The 16054-nt window shown below is 36.1% G+C and overlaps 1 pseudogene; it reads right to left on the bottom strand.

The window, feature by feature from the left end:
- Window positions 1-5431: 5431 nt before the first annotated feature.
- On the bottom strand, window positions 5432-6056 carry LOC149260062 (universal stress protein PHOS32 pseudogene; annotated as a pseudogene).
- Between the last annotated feature and the right edge of the window lie 9998 nt (window positions 6057-16054).

Below are 16054 nucleotides of genomic sequence, written 5' to 3'. Positions count from 1 at the left end.
ATAACATATTTTACACAACTATATATAGAATTCATTTTTAACATAACATATAGCTGATCAGTTAATTTCTTTAGCTATGAGAACCACAATAGGCTAAGGAATTCCCAACACATGGGAACTGGTTTCCACAACCAAATCAAGTCATTTTCACATCCAGACAGTTTCTTTGATAGATACCTTACCAAGTCTAACGTGGAATTCCACTAGCCAACCAGCTCAAGAATTCCAATGACGACATAGGGTCCAATATAGGATTCCTCTTGGCAGCATCGTGCCTATTCCTCTTACAGTGTCCCGTCTATGAGGAATTTTGGGTCTTCTCCAACAGGTTCCAAATCAACAGAGTTGCCTCAGGATTTTTATCCTCTTCACCATCTTGGCAAACTCCTTTCCCTTATCGAGATAATTGATCTATAGGGAGAGGAAATCCGGCAGACATGTACCATCAACCCCTTCGGGCAAGTAACTTCCATCAACCCAAGGCATTCAATCCGGGCAGACAAGTACCATCAACCCCTCCGGGCAGGTAACTGCCATCAACCCAAGGCATTAAATCTGAGTAGACAAGTACCATCAACCCCTTCGGGAAGGTAACTACCATCAACCCAAGGCATTAAATCCGAGTAGACAAGTACCATCAACCCCTCCAGGGAGGTAACTACCATCAACCCAAGCATTCTAGCCTTTCCCAACTATTTTCAACTGTATGGCATGTTAAATTTCTCTTTTATTACTCTTTCCCAAAGTAATTTACATAATGAACCATATGAACATTATCATTGAGAAAATAAATATGCATTTACACCATGCATTTACACTTAACCCTCATCATGGGTCCACAACATCTAGATTGATGGGAAACATATCTATCATACATATTGTATGCATTCTGATTTTCCAAATAACATAATCATGCATATCATATACCATTATAATTTCTCATTTATGATTGCAATTCACATTGCAGCAATTTAGGTGACGAGTTTTCTTGTTGCCATTAAGCTACCACTACTTAATCCCATCAGCAATGTTAGTTATAAATATGCATCAGTTAACAAGTATTCAATTTCCAAAAATTTTCATGCATACAATATTGTCATGTATAAAAACATATGCAAATATTCATTAATGTATAAATGTCAACAATAGTTGAGTTAACAATCTAAACATTTCAAATTTCCCATAGTCTATTGTCTTAATCCACACCGTCATTAATGGAGTATTATCTTACATTTACTATGGCCAGCATTGGCCATGCATCATTAATATAATTAAGCATAATCAAGGTGTTCTGACCAACCCTTGGTTCAACATGCATAACTAACTAATTAAACTACCCTTATCGGAAACAATTTCTCTACTTATGAAATTATAAGCATGATCCCCTAAGTGTCACACATGCACCAAAGTTACCACTTGATGTTAGATGCAACAACTATCTTAACACTGCTATGTGACCATTTTAGAATGATGACTTCAAGGAGACATTATGAAAATCATTAACATCAACACACTTTAGTTATCATTTTCCAACTCCTTAAACATGGTCAAGAATACTCACGTGCACTTCAAGCGCTATCTGGTCATCACTAGACTCAGCGTCTTTTGCAAGATTCTAGCACTCAAAGGCTGCGCTATCTGGTCATCACCAAACTTAGCGATTCTTTTTGTTTCCATCTCTATTTGTCCCTAGAGCACGGTCTTCTTCCTTCTCCTTGCTTCCTTTTCCTTTAGAAGAATCTACAGTTGGGGAAGGTAGTTAGGGTTTACTGGAAACTACATTAACACAGGTAGTCTATTTATGAATAATTGTCACATGTAATTCTACCATGAATGGGTCCTAGAAATGTTTCCCACTGAACATGCTTCTACAATTAACTTCACACTGGAATGCAACATACATAAGAAATATGTCATTCCCATAGTAGAGATAAATTCAACCATCATTAAATCGAGGCTCAAATGATTTTTATCTCACAACAAGTAATGATTAACACAAAACTGATACCATGCTAGTGAATCTCAAAGAATTAGAGGGGAAACGTCATTAAATCTATTAAGACATAAGCATATACTATGGGTGAATAAAATTAAGAACTCTTCTCATAAACAACTGGAACTATAGCATAGAGAGAGTAAGAATCACCATACACACATTCCACGCATGTGACTCCAATCAAACCATCACTTGTTTATGAATTGTAATAATCTTAAATCTAATTCAATTAATGCATATAAGTTCTATTGGTTAGTGATACAACACTAACCAATGTCAACTACCAATCATCTTCATGTATCCATGACAAGACTTAATCAAAAATTAGTTATTATAGTCAACTCTCATTACCTGACTCATTTTTTATTTTCAAGTCTAAAGGGGTTCTTACAATGTCTTTTTAAAACACTATTATCATCAAATCCAAGGACATCCATGTATTTTACATTCATGCATTGACTCATTAAAATTAGCTCATTGTAACTTCAATCATGTTCATTAAATGCATTATTATTATTGTCATATTTGCAAAGCAAGAGTTGGTAGTTGATTGTCACTTTCCTTAATGAGTGTTCAATATTGTTCTTAATAATCCAATGTCATGAACATAGTTATGCAACAAACTTTATTACTTACTACGCAAAGCAGTTATAAACACGAATCACACATATCATGCCGAAAGTAGTGTACTACATAAATCAATATGTGAATGGTTAAACTCATACTTGAGTTAATGCCCACTGGTGGTGTACCTCTATTTCTTTTCCGCTTACCAATTCCCAAAGGCACCAGTGTTGTAACCTTTAGCTCTGATACCACTTGTAACATACCTCAGCAACCACACATGTAAAAGCATGGAGTTAAAATTTTTATACAAATTACCACAAGTAATTATCCAATTCACAACTCTACACTCCTTGTTAACCATTAGATATAATGTTCATTAGTACATAAGGTGAATTGCAATAGAGAACAGGAAGTTTCATAACCATTGACAACTACTACTGTAGTGTAATAACATAAACTGTCTCATGAACCTTGCCTCCATTTCATGATTTACTTAACCATATTAATTAATCATTTGCATGGACATTATGATTATCACATCAAATAAAGAATCATCATCATCAAGGATTCAACATCATCAAACTAACAAAATAGGCAATCACATCATTGAACACGCATATACCCTGGAAACCTCTTAGGGTGAAAACTAGCAAACGCTTAATCTTATTATTAAACACTCATGAGGGTTTTCACCCCTCACTCAATGGCTTATAAGGGATTTCATCCCCTAACCATTGTTATAAAATTATTACAATGAATTATCATTAAGTTGTCACATAACTAGATAAAAGCTAATATATTTTCCATGAAACCCTTTACTTACATACTGTGACATGCAACATTCCTCATGGCATGATTGTTCTAGCAATGTACGATGCCGCAACTCATACTCATATGCATGGACCATTAATCCTTTTCCTGCCACAACGTTAGATATAATCTATCCCTTGTGCAACTAATCCAACTTTACCTACCCATGTTATCATTATCAACATTGACATCATGATTACATTTATAAATAATCATATTAACTAGCATTTCCCTTCGCATAAGCACATATTCTTAGAGGACAAAACGCTAAGGCATTCCTTTGAAGGGACTTACTAAAACATCAGTTATAATCTTCTTACATGAAAATTTACATAAACTTTATAAAAAGATCTAGTCATTTACCTATTACTTTTGATGCATGCAAATATATAAAGCAATCTCACACAACTTGTAGTCTTTTCCTGGATGCGAATATATAACCTTCCTAATGAAAGATAACACAAATATCGTGTACATACACATCTCGTTCAACAAGAAACTAAGATAATATTTATGTTAGCATAAAAGTAATCACATATCATCTTCCTAAAGAAAATGACTCAATAGTTCTTCAATCCATACAAAGAGTTCATCTCTATAACACATTGACTATACTTTGTGCATCCAATAGCTTATCATAATAGCCCTTCTATTCCCTTCTCTGGTATTCTACCATCATTTCATGTAAATAGTTACATACTTCTTTATTAAAGGAGGTCATTATAACCCCATTTCTCTATCTTCCTATATGTAAGTTTCTCATGCTTCCCTTCCAAGAAATTATTATAGATACCCATCTTTATGCTTAAAAATCAAGAAACAATATCCAACTTATCTAGCAAGACAATATTTTCAAGAGATTAATATTTCCAAGGAAATTAACATCAGTTATTATTTTGAAGAGAGTCAACATAATACTTTCTCTACGTACACACCAAATCATATTTCCAATGTCACCATAGCTACCCTTATGTGCATGTAACATGTGTTTTTCCTAACAAATTATTTTTACTTCAATGCACATAATCTTTTCATGAAACAAGTACGGGTTCTTATTCTTGCATGAACACTATTCATATGTGTCTTTTAAGAAAAGAATCTCTATCTTTGTTTTCATGAAATCTCGGATAAAGTCATTATTTTCATGCATGCAAAATGCATTGTTTTTCTAAACAAAACAATATTTATGTGTATATAAAACATATGTTTTTCTTCAAGAAAGTTAGAATGATTATCTATGTGCCTAGAAGCACACCATTAGCAATTTCTATCATGCATGCAATGCATAATTATTTCACAAGAAACTTTGAAATTAACTAGTATCACAAAGCATTTAAGCATATATCCACTTTCAAGAAAATGACAAGTGACTTTGCATTTAACACACAAGATTCACATGTAATCATTCTAAGAGAAAAACTACATTTTTCTTTATAGGAAAAAACTACATCTCTCTTAGCTTTTTGGTCCACACATTTTTCACATTCTTCTTTGCATACTACTATGCATATATTATCTATATTTGGTAAGAAATCTTTCAAAAAGATGCCCAAATAAAACATACTTATAGTTTCCTTTCAAGAAGGCAAGCAAGATACTTATCTTATTCATGGCAGCCTCCTTGCCTCCATCACCATTGCTTTGGAAGCCAAATCCACCTGAGACACTGAAATCAATTTCGAGAAGCCAAGAGAAGAACCCAACAAGGGTTTGAGTAGCAGCAACATTTGAACATAAAGCAGATTCTATTGACTCTATTCCGCTGAGCAGAGGATCACCGGATCTGTAGTGGCTTTGCGAGTTCACTCCCATTGTGGAAAAGCATTCTGAACCAAATTTACATCTGCATCCACGTTCAAGTGCTGATGAAAGCTTGATCTATGGAAAAACTGATTTACAAGTTCTCCATTATGTTGCAGTGTTTAATCAGAGAGCATTAATTGGTAGTAGTTTTGAACCATCTCTCGATTAGAAGGTGTGCATATGCAAGCTGCCATTAGAGAGATATATTGTGCAAGTTTCATGGGATTGAGCATCCAACAGTGAAGGCAATGCAACCTATGAATAAGTCTCATTATCGATCTCTGGAAAGGGTTTTACTGTGAACTCTTATTGAGAACTTGGTCAAGATAGTTGGTCCTCCTCCATCTTTATCATTCGGATATATGACAACTACAGCGAGCCAGACGTAGTGGTGTACACAGTAATCGCTGATGCTTCCAAGGCAGATCTTGTAGGTCCACTTGGAGGCATCAAAACCCTGACTTCCCATGATAACGACACTGAGGCCGAGCCTCTCCACCTTTACGCAGAGCCTCTCTTTCATATTGTGGCCTTTCACAATGTGCATCTTGAAGGGTATGTGAGCATCAACCAGAGGCTGGGCAAGGTCAAAGGCCTTAGTCAATGTGTAGGCAACAAAATGGTCCTCAAGCTTCTGTTAGGACTCCTTGCCGTTGTTGTCCTCGACGGATAAATCGATAGAACCCCAATCGACCCCGTACAGAACATTGGTCAGCCTAACATGGAGAAGGATCACGTTATCGCTTGGGCGGATGTAATTAACCATGACCCATTTCACTGCAAAGGCACTCTTGTTGCTCAGATTCATTGCTATAATGATCTTTCGATGAGCGCCCTGCTGATGATGTTGTTGTTTTTGCAAGGAAGAAGACAAAAGCATTGTGAAAGGATAATTTTGGCTTTAAAAAAAAAAACAAAATCAACAACCATGCATTTTCCTTTTACCAAGATCTCCTTTCTTGATTCCCCCCCAATCAGTTTTACAAATATCAAGAATCGGTTTTATAACTGATTCGTAATTTTAAAATTACTTTTACACAGGGTTATTTACATTAGGGATAGTACAAAAACTAGAACTAAAAGGTAGAATATTATAAATTGTAATTTTATATTGTTTTAAATATATTTTTAATTATAAATAAATATAATTTAAAAACATGATCTCTTATTTAGTGAAATTGTAATTTTATGTTTTTTAAAATGTTTTTATTTATTTATTTATTACTATTATTATTTATAAATAAATTCAACTCACTTATAACATTAAAATTATGTAATTTAATAATACGATTATTAAAAAAAGGAACTAAAACTAAAAGGTAGAAGATTTAAAGAACACCGTTTTGGTTTAGATCCATTTTAACCACAGATCCGTAGGATCCATTCTCTTGACATGTGAACTTTTTTTAGAGTGAAGAACTTGAAAAAAGTATGCACCTCAAGATATTTAATCCTCTTCAAAATGGATCTATATTGGTTCTATATATGCATATAGCATGTGTAAATTTTCATTTTCAAAACTGTATTTTTGAATCCATAAATAGATACAATACCTTGAAAGTTTACTTGGATAATTGGATTGTGTAAACCATACCACATAAAAGAAGCATGTCCCAGTATTCTTTTAATAAAAAATCTTGAATTACCTTATACAGAGATGGTAAACTACTTATTGTTCACGAACCAAAGTAATCCGCATAAAACAGTTATTTCATCTCATGTATTTATGCGTGGTCCTCCATTCCATAAAAAGAAAACATACAACGATCATTAATTCATATTTAAATTTAGCTCCACATGTGCACATGCCATGTTGTGTCGCGCCATCAAATGATAGTCTCTCGTGAGATAACATCCAAGATAAAATCATGTAGCATATCCAGTTTGTATTGATAGGATGTCTATCATACAAACATGATTGCTAGCATTCGAAATATCCACTATTATGAAAAGAGGAATATCCTTGAATTTACTACTCTCGACAGTCCAGTTTGTGATGCATTGTTGGATGTTGGATTCCCATGTAATCGATAGTTGAAGAAAAAGTGATATACCATTTAACTATTACATAAAATATAATATAAATAAATATATATATATATATATATATATATATATATATATATATATATATATAATTTGTTTTTAAAAATTTAGAATATAATAGTTTATTATTTAGATTATTAAAAAAATCATAAAAAATTATTTTTTCTAATATAATTTGGATTTTTATTATTTTATATCTAGAATAATATTGTTAAATATTTAGTTACACATTTAAGATGATAACAACAACAATTTATGTAATAAGATTTTCAACTATGGAGATTTATCTTTGTAATGGAGATTCTTAAGTTACAAATTATTACAAAAACATGGGCAAATACCATGATTTATCAATACCATATTCCCACAAAACCATAACTCATTTCATATGCCATTTAATCATGCGACATTTTTTTAAATTAATCAATTTAATTAAAAAGAAAAATAGAAATGACATAACTACATTTGACATAAATCTCAACCTTTAATATGTGATTACTACTAAAAATATTTAAAATATTTCATGAGATTAAATCTTTACCATTCATCTAATAATCAAACTAAAATTGTAAAAACCCCACTTAAAGAAACATGTTGATATAATAATTTTCCATATTATACCATATATAAAATCTCTATTTGTATAAATAGGTTTTATATATCTGTGGCTTAGTGTGAGTTTCACATTGTTCTTAAAACCCATATTTCCATTGCTACGCTGGTTTCCAGAAAATCTCCATTGGCCTTACTTTGATGCCTTTTCTTGGTAAAATATTTCAATAACTACATGTGTATCAGCAGAATCAACGGACCCATAAACAACTAACTCACTTGTTTAATCTACTGCTTAACTGACTATTGCTGCTGGATCAACTGCTGAACTATTTCAAGGGGCTTTATATACAATTCCACTAGCCGGAGGATACACTGTCTCTACCTCCACCTTATATGCTATTGGTGTTGCTAGCTCTGTTGCTAGATATACTACCGCTGACGCTGGTATGGTTATCTTAGCTACTTTATAGTGTTTCCTTTTTCATGTAGGAAAGCTATCGATCTCACTTTTGAAAACCCAAATATGGATCTTGATCTGGAAAGGAAAAAGTTGGATCTCTAACATAAAGGTCTGGATCTTTGGCTAACCTTTCTTTCTACTATTCAACAACTTCTTAGCATGGATCAACAAATGCCTCTGCTCCATTTTTAGTCCCTATTCCTTTGTAGCCAATGTGTATGAATATGTGGTGAGCTCCAGTATTGCAGCAATAATGCTGCAACTCCTAGGGCTTCCTTCTTTAATTTTTTCAACTCGGTAGTTCGTAAAAAACTTGGAAGTGACAATGTTATATGCAAAAGTACTTGCTCTTACTCCAGGCTGTCACTTGATTAGCTAGTGCAAGTTCGCTAGGAGCTTAAGCCAACTTCTATGAATTCTCAGAAGAAGCTTTTAACTGTGATGAAAGAAATCTAACTCGAAAGAGGCTATTCTACTTGCAAAAAGAGAATGAAGACTGAAATGAAACGCAAACCCTAGCAAACCCTAGTCTACCCACTAACCCTATTGTTGCGAGAAAAAAGATCAAAACGGATGAAATGAGTGCCATTGACTACTAAAAAGGTAAATTTCATTTATTCAAGCTACTTCTGAAAAGAAATGATGAGAAATTATCTTTTTCTACTTTTGAGCATTTTTGTATGGAATTATTATGCTTGTGTTTTAACTAGTTGTGTCTATGTAGGGGTTTGGTGGTAAAGGAAGATGGAGTTGGCTTTTTCAGAAGGTCAAGAAGGTGTGGAGGAGTCCTACGAAGCCCCTAGTACCCTTCTAATGACTTCCATTATGATCAGACTTCAAAAAATCACTCACAGGAAGTTCTACAGGAGGCTGCAAGGAATCTACAGGGGGTTTTATAGGAGGATCTACATAAGGAGGCCGAAAGTGATTTTTGGAGGTTTGAAGGTGGAAAAACGATGGGAGAGGGGAAATGAAGGCTGGATGAAGGTGTTGGGGGGTCTATAACTTGTCAAGGAAGATCATAAACGAAAGAGATGGTTGGATTTGTTCAAAGGGCAAGGAAGCAACTTTGTGAAAAACAACAAAAATTAGGGTAGATTGGCGAAATGTGGTGAATGAGTGGGGAAACCTTGGAGAAGTGAGTTGGTGTTGACTGTTTAATAGAGGGATAGTTGGCTGAAATGTTTTACAAGAGAGTTGCACACTTACTTCTTAAAACTGAACAAAGCAAGAACCGAAAAACATAGTTTTGTCTATTTTAACCTAATTTCTGACCTAAAACTAGAGAAATGTTGAACAATATCTTATGAATAGGAAATCATGTGAGAAAATGATGGTAAACAAATAGGAAATGATCTAAGCATGTGAATATAAACTAATGTCAACTTCTCTAACTCGAAATATCACACTAGCAGTTACATTGGAAGAGAAAAAATTGTGTTTTTGGTGGCAGCAGTAGTGCCTTGACCTCGAATCATGGTTCCAAGGAGGGAAAATGGAGATCAAGACCTGATGTTGAGCTTTTTTTATCTTTATCTCTACTACAGTGAACTACTTAAACAACTTGAAGCAAAAACAACTATTCTAATTATCAAAAGCAATCTAATCTAATGAAGTAAAATGAACATAAACAATAAAAATTATCTCATGAATGAAAGAAAAATCATATAAATACATAAAGGAGCTGTTGGAAAACTTGGGTTGGGCCCTAACCTAAGAGCTTCAAACCTCTTATAAATGATCAGTGCTGGTTCAAAACTTGGTTCTTCTTCATTTATCAAAAAATAGTAGTTACATCACAAAACTGTCTTCAAAAAGAGCTCGAAAATGAGCTGAGTACAATGCTGCACCAAAGTGCTGAAATAGACTAAGAAATGACTAACCTACTGAGGCTTGAAGCCTTCTTATTTATAAAAGTGGGGACTCCCGAAATTTCTCCTAAACTTAAGGAATTCAGCTATCTAGAACTGAAGATAATAGCAACCCTATTTGACTTGCTCGGCTGCCCCTTGGAATCATCAATGTGGGCCTTTGTACTCCGAACTGCTAATGGAGAATTCGAGGAAGGGGTCATTAGTGAAGGAGACACCCCTCCTACAAGTCCTCATCCCTATTTCCTTGAGTTTGGCTCCCATTTTGCTCATAAATTCCTGGTCCTTGTCCAAAATTGTCCAAAATATATGCAATAACACTCATTAGACTACATGGAAAAGTGACTATCCCCATTCACTCTATTGACATAAATATATTCAAAAACATGCAAAAAACTATTGAGAATGGTGTATTAAATGAAAATAATAGGTAGAATGAGCTCATATAGTTACCCATTTCTGGGGCTCATCATCACCCCCCTGTTGAATGGGTTGCTCATCCTCCAAGCAACTAATCTAGTTCTTCATCTTTAATAGCTCTAACAAATTCCTTGACATCCCAAGCCTTTGATGTGATGTTTTCTTTTTTGTCATGGAAAACTGCTTTCCTGTCCACTTCCTCCCATTGTTTCTGTTCTTCCTCCTCCTTAACTCCTTCCAAAAGTCTTAGCAGCAGTGGAGGACTGAATTTAAGATCAATCCAGTTGACTTTCAAGTTTTTCATTAATTGTTTATATAGGGGCACTCTCCTCATAGCTTCCCTCATTGTGAGTGGGGAGTGATACTCCCTGATCTTTAGGCTATGTGATAATGTATTCCACTTTCTCATGCAGGCATGAAGGCAGTCATCACCAAACAATCTCTCCATATTTTCAAAGTGAGAAATAGCCTGTGCTTACCTGTCAACATAGTCACGGGCAACTTGAGGATTGGCTGCAAGGTTCTAGTGGGCATAGATGAGATCCAATGGTTCTGCCATGATTTTTTGAATTTCCATTGTCCTCTTTTCTTCATGGTTCAACCAAGAAGCCATAGCCATGAGTTGTAGGTCTCCAAATGCAGCATTTGGATCCCATAAATTCATGTCAGGAAGTACCATGTTGTGAAGGTAAAATTCTGCTAGCTTGGCGTTATCTTTGGCTAAACTATTATCACATAAATGCATAAATTGGCCATAATCTTGAAATGGTGTTGTGCCCCTCTGGGCCAATGTGTTGATCTAGAATTGGAGCCACTGATCTTTGAGATACAGTGCATATTATCTAGCTGGTTGTCTGCACTGTAAGGCCTCCATTTCCTAGCTGGCCATGTAGGCCATCTCGGCTTCCTTTTCCTACAGTTGCCTTTTCAAAATCAGCACTTTAGTTGCTGCCTGAGATTCTTTTTCTTGCTGCTATTTCTCTGTTGCTTCACTATCTGTCTATAGTTCTTCTTCTTCTTGTTGTTTCTCTGTTGCTTCACTATTTTCCTGGGGTCCCTCTTTGTGTTGTTGTCCTTCCAAAATTGGCAACTTATCTCCTCTTTGAGGTCCCCTTTCCTGTAGCTGCTTTTTCAACGGTTCATTCTCTTAATGTAGTTGAGCTCTTATAATGTTCTCTATGTGCCTTACCATGCCCAATTCTCTGTTCATCTCTCTCAACCTGTTTTCCATGTGCCTTATATCTTCGACCCCTTTAGATTTGGCAATTCGCATCCAGGTGTGTGTCCTAACTCGCTCCTTTTCTAGTTCAAAGAAAAGAGGCACTGCGAATTTTTGTAGGATGATCTTTCCACCTTCTAGAAGATTGTAATAGGAGCCTAAATTAGGTTGAGGGCTTGGCTCAGGTATTTCTTTGGCCTTACCTTCCTCTTTGGACTGCTCTTCTACCTTCTTTTCCAATTTTTCAGTTTCTTTGAGTTTGGCCAGTGTCTCCTATAGAGAGGTTTGTCCCTCCTATAGGACTGCTTTAGAGTCCATCAATTTGATCCTTTCCTTCTAGGTGGAAGTCTTAGGACTCCCTCTCTCGTAGGTGATAGAGATTTTGGAAGGCGATTCCTCTCTTGTCACAGTAGGTGCATCCTCAATGATAATGGGTTCTTTTGATGGTGGTTGTGGCTTGCCTACCTTGATTCTGGTGCTCCTATGGGCTTTGAAATACATAGATGTTTATATTTTATTTTCCCCTTTTGCTTAGGTGGAGTGCTCAATGTAGCAAGGACAACTGTTGCTTCCCTTGATAGTGTCTTAGGACACACTTCTTCTTGCTTTTCTTTTTCTTCATCCTCTGCAGTTTTTCCTGTGTCTACTGTTTCTATTTTTGTTTATGTTGTCTTTGGTGGTGTCTTCTCCTTTTCTTGCTAAGTTTCTGCCTTTCCTGTGGAAATTTTTTTCTGAGCTTTCTTGGGCTTGTTCTTCTCAGCATTTTTCCTCTTCCTCTTCCCTATTTTTGATGATGTTTTCTTTTCTTCCTTAGGTTCGACTGTGGTTTGGTCCGGTTTATCTTCTTCTTTCTATTTTTCCTCTTTCTCTTCTTCTATTTGAATATTTTGTGCTTCCTCATGATTTTCCTTCCCAAGTTCCTTTGTCTACTCCTCCTCTTCATTATTAGATAGGCTAAGGTCATCAGTAAGACTTTCATGTCATCTTCTCTAGACATGTTCCTGAAAGTTTCCCAGGCTATAGGGATGGTGTATATGTGTAGGGCATCCTCTACCAACAATTTGATGAGCCCATGGTGGGCCAGTTGGTCTGGAACCCCTACATTCAACTTGGTGCAACACTCTATGAAAGATTAGAGGAGAAAATATGGCAGAATGAGTTTTCTAGCTATAGGTAGGTCCATTCCATATCTTAATTCATGCAATAATCTGAAGTGATAACCATAAACTATACTTAATCTTCCTTCACAAGAGATATGTTTCATGATCTGGTAGTTGACATCACCCCCCATGGACGAGGTAAAATTCTCCTTTTGACCCCGTTCTTATCTTCTACAGGATGTTCATCAAGCCGAAAAAATGTCTTTTTAGCAACCTTTCCTAGTGTTTTTCCTCTTTGCCCCAAGCGAGTCCAAGTGGAAGATCTGTGACTCTGTTGATGAATTCTGGTGTAAGCTCTATGGTCAAAGCCCTGAAACTAACTTTAGCATGGGTTTTTGAATGTGGTCTTAAGGACATTAAAAATTCCTCATTTACCTCCTCATCATATTTATGAATTCTCTCAAAGAAAGACATCAAGTTTTCCCTGGTGAAAAGGGCCACCACTTCTGGGTGTTCATGCAATTTATTGGAGTTCAAAGGCTCCTTTCTCATAAAACCTCTCGGCATGGTGTTTAGTAACCTCTGAAAATGCTCAGGTGAGGAAGAAGGCAACAACTTTTAGAACTAGAAACAAAGGAATAGCTGATGTTTGTCTTTCTAAAACTAGAGAGGGAATTTCTCGTGTTCTTCTTTTCTCACAACATCAATTTGCAATCTTTTCTCTCCCTTCAAACTGTTTTAACCCTGAATTTACTTCTCAGCTTTTGGAGGAGCTCAATATTTTGACAGAACATAGAATATATCAAACAATGTTCTTTTTCTCACAGAGTAAACAGACTTGCAAATTCGTTTTTTTTGCAGGCTTGGTTTCTATGGTTGCATCCCCTTTTTTTACAGGAGAATATGGGAAAGGAAAAAAATAGATTTTTGAATGTGGAGAAGAAAATGGAGAGACTGTATGGAATTCAAGAAAACACAGGCAGACTTTTGAGCTCTCTTTCCTTTCTTTTTTCAACCAATATTTTGCTTCTAATCCACCACCTTGTATAGATATATCACATGCAGAGTGGGTTTCTGATCCTACCTCTTTTCAAGCTTGAATTTGACAAAAATTCTGAATTTTTCCTCTACCGAGTTGCTCTCTGGCCTTCTTGTAGAAAGTGTCCTGTAGATGGTGTTTTCTGCTACTGTAGACTGTGCCTCCATATGAAATCAACATCTTTCCCCAAAAGACCAAACAATGGAGAGGATAGCTTACTAAAATCCTTAATGAATCTTCTATAATACCCTGCTAAGCCCAGAAAATTTCGAACATCTCTTACCTTTTGAGGAGGTGGGACCCTTTGGATGATAGCAATCTTGTTAGGATCCACCTGTAATCCTTGGTGAGAAATTATGTGACCAAGCACAGTCCCTTTAGTCATCAAGAGTTCACATTTTTCAGGACTGAGGGACAACTTCATTTCATTACACTTGGCTAAAACTTTTCCCAGGTTAGTTAAAGCTTCCTGGAAGTTAGAACCATAAGGGGTAAAGTCATCCATATAGATTTCCACTGAATCATGAACCAGTTCAGCAAATATGCTCTGTACTGCTCTCTGGAAAGTGGCGGGAGCATTGCACAACCCAAAAGGAAGGACCCGGTATGAAAAAGTACCCCAGGGACAAGTGAAAGTGATGCAGGAGCATCTGACCCTTTTCTTGATTAAAGAAGAATCCAAGTGGAGTGATGAAGACGTGGACAGTCAAGCTGGAAAACGGGAGGAAAATCTGCTCAAAAACAGATTTAATGAGGATTTGGCGGATATATTATCTGCGTGCATGCATTAGGAGCTTTCGTTGGAGGAAAATAAGGATCAGATCTTATCGATCCTTCCGATCTAACATTTTTATATGTATATAATAAGACACATATAGAGAGCGTAAGAGGCAGTGTGATAAATAGACGTTTGTGAGAAAAATTGAGTGAGATGTAGCCGAGAGTGAGCTTGTTTCTAAGGCTGAAATGCCTTAGCCTGTGATTGTTCTGTATAATATATAAAAGGGTGTTTTACTGTGGGTTGTGTACGCCTGTATATGTGTATTGTATAAATGAATTAAATCCTGTGTTGAGAGTTGGTTGATCGACCATCGATCACTCGTGGATCGATGGCGATCTAAAATATCGTTTAAACATTTATATATATGAAGTCTAATTTGAATTGCCAGAGATTGTGAACAACGTGGAATGCTAGGTTATGTAATTGCGGAGTGAACCCAATGTGTGAAGGTGTTAGTCATAGGAGAATGAAATCTCAAGTCGCAGAGAAGGTGGTATGGCAATTGTGTGGAAAGGCGTTATATCGCATAGCAAATTCAAACCTAGTGTAATAGATCGACCGAGTTACATTTTGAGAAGTGGATAAGGTATGGATGGACAGGATCCATTGGATCACTGTGATCAATGGAGCATATAACATCGCATCGGATCAGCGATGTATGATCTTCGATCACTATTTGATATTAAATCGGAGTTGAATGTGCATGCGACCACCAATATTTATAAAGATGGCTATATTATGTTTTCTTTTAAATCCATATATTTTCCTGTAATTTGTATTATGAGTGGCACGGGGTTTTAACCATTTACGCCTATATTGTAATAAATGAAAAGGTTTAAAAGTTTTAAAACGCTTCCGTTTCAACTAAGTGGGCCCATAACCCACAGGCCAAGGTTCGAATTTTTATATGAAAAGAGATTTTGGCATACCCCAAGATTTCTTTTCATCAAGTGGTATCAGAGTAGGGAAAGGATTTCCTGCGAGAAGAAGAATGCAAGCAGAAGGGGAAAGAGGTACAGTGAGTTAAAGCTGGAGAGTTTATGGTCTTACTGTCGTGCAGATGGCGGCAGGGGAAGGTGAGAAGATTTGCAGCAACCTAGAGCAATGTGTGCTCAATTGGTTCCAGAGAAGAGAACCAGAACGATGCCAAAAGACTAAGTGCGGAGGGCTTGGTGAGGTATCGTGTAACAGAAGGAGACTGTTACTGCAAAGGTTGGTTGCAGCTCACAGAAGATCATGAAGGCAGTTCCACTGACGAGATATAGTGGGTAGAATTGCTGAGGACCAGGAGACGTATATGACCAGGAGGTCATAATTTCTTTTTACCTCGGGAGTTTGATGCGGGAGAATCTGACCCTTTTCTTGATTAAAGAAGAATCCAAGTGGA

The sequence above is a fragment of the Pinus tabuliformis genome, chromosome 6 (genome assembly GCF_031772625.1).
Source record: "Pinus tabuliformis cultivar Carrire ecotype Pingquan chromosome 6, CPIR1, whole genome shotgun sequence".
Lineage (NCBI taxonomy): Eukaryota > Viridiplantae > Streptophyta > Pinopsida > Pinales > Pinaceae > Pinus > Pinus tabuliformis.
This window is presented reverse-complemented; position numbering and strand designations above follow the sequence as displayed.